Below are 5,347 nucleotides of genomic sequence, written 5' to 3' on the forward strand. Positions count from 1 at the left end.
AATCCCACTGCGCGCTTTTACGCAGAAAACTATGTCTTCCGACTCGGAAAAATTCACTGAATCCAAATATCACATTGAAATCATCAAATTCCAATCGCCAAATCTTCCAACCATATTCGCTCCTACTTAAATCATTATTTAATTAATTTTGGTTAGACCGGGTATTACAGGTTAGTTGTGCGGGATTGCAAAAGTGTGATTGCAATTTCGTGCACCAAGTTTTTGGCGCCGTTGCCGGGGATTATTCGAGTTTGGACAACTGATAGTGTATCTTGTTGCTTAGATTAGGACTGTTTTATTTTTGTTGGTTTAGAGTCTTTTATTTGAGTTTAGTTTCATGTTTTAAGTTTGGTGTCAATTGCATGCCTTTGTTTTCTTTTAATTTTTCGAATTTGCATATTCTTAGTCCTTTCTTGATCCTTAAAAATTCTAAGTTTGGTGTCTTCTTTGTGTTTTCCTTTTGTTGTCATTTTGTTGTTTTTCTCTTTCCTTATTTCAAAAAAAAAAATCAAATCTTTTTCAAAATAATTTTCAATCATATCTTTTTAATTGCTAATTCCAAAATCTTTTTGATTAATTAATTAATTTAGTTTTCAATTTGCTTTGATTTTATTCTCTTTTGGTTTTCGAATCTTTATTTTATTTTCCATTTATTTTATTTTACTATTTTCGGTTATTTTAAAAAAAAATTTTTTACTTTACTTGTGAATCCATATCATATTCCCTTCCTCCATCATGGACCTAAGTGGAAGTGAGCAGTCCAGAAGGACTCTGGGGTCATATGCTAACCCCATTATAGCTGCATATGGGAGTAGCATCTGTATACCTCCCATTAAAGCAAGCAGCTTTGAGCTAAATCCTCAACTCATTATCATGGTGCAGCAAAATTGCCAATATTCCGGTCTTCCACAAGAAGAACCTACTGAGTTTCTGGCACAGTTCTTACAAATTGCTGACACAATACGTAGAGGTGGATCAGGATGTATACAGATTATTACTGTTTCCATTTGCTGTAAAAGATCAAGCTAAGAGGTGGTTGAATAACCAACCCACAGCAAGTATAAAAACATGGAGACAGTTATCAGACAAATTCCTGAATCAATTTTACCCCCCCAAAAAGGATGACACAGCTAAGGCTGGACATCCAAGGCTTTAAACAAGAGGATAATGAATCCCTTTATAATGCCTGGGAGAGGTATAGATGTATGCTAAGGAAATGCCCCTCTGAAATGTTTTCAGAGTGGGTACAGTTAGACATCTTCTACTATGGGCTTACAGAAAAAGCTCAGATGTCTTTAGACCACTCAGCTGGTGGATCTATACACATGAGGAAAACGATTGAAGAGGCTCAAGAACTCATAGATACTGTTGCTAGAAATCAACATTTGTACTCTAGCAATGAGTCATCTACAAAAGAAGAAGCTATGGCAGTAGCTACTGATCCTAATCCTCAAGAACAGATTGTTGAGCTTAATCAGTAATTACACCTGATGACAAAACAGTTAGTAGAATTTAAAGAGATTCTCCAAGAAACTAAAATTGCTAACAAGAACATAGAATCACAGTTGAATCAGAAAAAACAGCAGTTATCTAAACAGATAATAGAAGAATGCCAAGCAGTTCAACTGAGGAGTGGGAAGACATTGAATAACACTGCTCAAAGTGGCAAAAAGCCAAGAAAGGAACAACTGACAGAGGATAACCAAACCACTGCCCAAAATCCCTCTGAGGACAGTAAGAGCCCAGAGAGGAATACTCCTGGCGTTCAAAAGCCAAAAAGGGGGGGATAGTTGGCGTTAAACGCACATTCCTTGCCCAGTTCTGGCGTTCAAACGCCAGAAAGGGGGGAAAAGTTGGCGTTAAACGCCCATTCCTCACCCATTCCTGGCGTTCAAACACCAATGAGGAATCAGACACCTGAGAGTGCTGATAGTAACCCCTCTAAAAAGGCTTCTCCAACCACCTCTGTAGGGAATAAACCTGCAGCAACTAAGGTTGAAGAATATAAAGCCAAGATGCCTTATCCTCAGAAACTCCACCAAGCGGAACAGGATAAACAATTTGCCTGCTTTGCAGACTATCTAAGGACTCTTGAAATAAAGATTCCGTTTGCAGAGGCACTTGAGCAAATACCTTCTTATGCTAAGTTCATGAAAGAGATCTTAAGTCATAAGAAGGATTAAAGAGAAACTGAAAAAGTGTTTCTCACTGAAGAATGCAGTGCAGTCATTCTGAAAAGCTTACCAGAAAAGCTTTGAGATCCAGGAAGCTTTATGATACCATGCACATTAGAAGGTGCTTGTACCAAGACAACCCTATGTGACCTTGGAGCAAGTATCAATCTAATACCCGCATCCACTATCAGAAAGCTTGGGTTGACTGAAGAAGTCAAACCAACCCGGATATGTCTCCAACTTGCTGATGGCTCTATTAAATATCCATCAGGCATAATTGAGGACATGATTGTCAAGGTTGGGCCATTCACCTTTCCAACTGACTTTGTAGCGCTGGAAATAGAGGAGCACAAGAGTGCAACTCTCATCCTAGGAAGACCTTTCCTAGCAACTGGACGAACTCTTATTGACGTACAAAAAGGGGAAGTAACCCTGAGAGTCAATGAGGATGAGTTCAAGTTGAATGCTGTCAAAGCTATGCAGCAACCAGACATATCAAATGACTGCATGAGCGCTGATATTATTGACTCTTTGGTGGAAGAGATTGATGAGCGGATAATTTGTACGCTTTTTGGCATTGTTTTTAGTATGTTTTTAGTATGTTTGAGTTAGTTTTTAGTATATTTTTATTAGTTTTTAGTTAAAATTCACTTTTCTAGACTTTACTATGAGTTTGTGTGTTTTTCTGTGATTTCAGGTATTTTCTGGCTGAAATTGAGGGACCTGAGCAAAAATCTTATTCAGAGACTGAAAAGGACTGCAGATGCTGTTGGATTCTGACCTCCCTATACTCGAAGTGGATTTTCTGGAGCTACAGAAGCCCAATTGGCGTGCTCTCAACGGCGTTGGAAAGTAGACATTCTGGGCTTTCCAGCAAAATATAATAGTCCATACTTTGCCCAAGATTTGATGGCCCAAACCGGCGTTCAAAGTCACCTTAAGAATTCCCAGCGTTAAACGCCGGAACTGGCACCAAAGTGGGAGTTAAACTCCCAAACTGGCACAAAAGCTGGCGTTTAACTCCAAGAGAAGTCTCTACAAGAAAAAGCTTCATTGCTCAGCCCAAGCACACACCAAGTGGGCCCGGAAGTGGATTTTTATGTCATTTACTCATCTCTGTAAACCCTAAGCTACTAGTTCTATATAAGTAGGACCTTTTACTATTGTATTTTTCATCTTCGGACATCTAGTTCTTAGATCAGATCTTGGTTCTTCTGGTTCCCTCTCTAGGGGCCGAGGCCAATGATCACTTTTGTTCTTATGTATTTTCAACGGTGGAGTTTCTACACACCATAGATTAAGGTGTGGAGCTCTGCTGTACCTCGAGTATTAATGCAATTACTATTGTTCTTCTATTCAATTCAGCTTGTTCTTGTTCCAAGATATCACTTGTTCTTCAACTTGATGAATGTGATGATCCGTGACACTCATCATCATTCTCACCTATGAACGTGTGACTGACAACCACCTCCGTTCTACCTTAGATTGGGTGAATATCTCTTGGATTCCTGATACACGACGCATGGTTGATCGCCTGACAACCGAGCGCTCGCCTGATAACCGAGCCAGCCATTCCGTGAGATCAGAGTCTTTGTGGTATAGGCTAGAACTGATGGCGGCATTCAAGAGAATCCGGAAGGTCTAAACCTTGTCTGTGGTATTCTGAGTAGGATTCAATGATTGAATGACTGTGACGTGCTTCAAACTCACGATTGTGGGGCATTAGTGACAGACGTAAAAGAATCACTGGATTCTATTCCGACATGATCGAGAACCGACAGCTGGATAGCCGTGCCGTGACAGGGTGCGTTGAACATTTCCATTGAGAGGATGGGAGGTAGCCACTGACAACGGTGAAACCCTTGCATAATGCTTGCCATGGAAAGGAGTAAGAAGGATTGGATGAAGACAGTAGGAAAGCAGAGAGACAGAAGGGAAAAGCATCTTCATATGCTTATCTGAAATTCCCACCAATGAATTGCATAAGTATCTCTATCTTTATCTTTATGTTTTATTCATCACCTATACCCATTTGAGTCTGCCTGACTAAGATTTACAAGGTGACCATAGCTTGCTTCATACCAACAATCTCTGTGGGATCGACCCTTACTCGCGTAAGGTTTATTACTTGGACGACCCAGTACACTTGCTGGTTAGTTGTGCGAATTTATGTTTATGCCATGGTATTGAGCACCAAGTTTTTGGACTCATCACCGGGGATTAATTGAGTTGTGAAAAGTAGTGATCACAATTTCGCGCACCAAGTTTTTGGCGCCGTTGCCGGGGATTGTTTTGTGTATGGACAACTGACGGTTCATCTTGTTGCTTAGATTAGGTATTTTTCTTCAGAGTTCTTAAGAATGAATTCTAGTGTTTCAAGGTGATGTTCTTATCATCACCAAGGCTGATTGATTCTCATCAATTTAGCTCTTGAATGCAATGTTCTGCTGAAGCTTGGCTAGCCATGTCTAATTCCTTTAGACTGAAGCTTTAGACTAACATTGCATGATTCCTGGAATTCTCATTAAGAATTTTGATACCTTTATTTTCTTTTCCACTTAATTTTTGAAAATCCAAAAAAAAAAAATTACAAAATCATAAAATCCAAAAATATTTCTTGTTTGAGTCTAGTGTTTCATTTTAAGTTTGGTGTCAATTGCATGTTTTTGTTCTTCTTGCATTCATTCATGTGTCTTCATTAATCTTCAAGTTGTTCTTGATGATTTCATTGCTCTGATCTTTGAATTCTCTTGACTTGAGTGTTTTGTTGTTTCTCATGTGCATTCTCATTTTGTTAGTGTCAGTAGTATACAAACTGCTAAGTTTGGTGTCTTGCATGCATTGTTATTTGATTTTAGTTGCATTTAGACTATCCCTCATTATTAAAAATCCAAAAATATTTTTAATTTGTGTCTTTTCAAGTCAACAATACAGGGAATTGAAGATTCAGAACAAACAGCAGAGGAATTATACAGAAAAAGCTGGGCGTTCAAAACGCCCAGTGAAGAAGGCAAACTGGCGTTTAAACGCCAGCCAGGGTGCCTGGCTGGGCGTTTAATACCCAAAAGGGTAGTGGTTTGGGCGTTAAACGCCAGAATGTGCACCATTCTGGGCGTTTAACGCCAGGATGGCACAAGAGGGAAGATTCTGTTTTCAATTCAAATTTTTTTTCA

The sequence above is a fragment of the Arachis hypogaea genome, chromosome 5, assembly GCF_003086295.3.
Source record: "Arachis hypogaea cultivar Tifrunner chromosome 5, arahy.Tifrunner.gnm2.J5K5, whole genome shotgun sequence".
In the NCBI taxonomy this organism is placed as follows: Eukaryota; Viridiplantae; Streptophyta; class Magnoliopsida; order Fabales; family Fabaceae; genus Arachis; species Arachis hypogaea.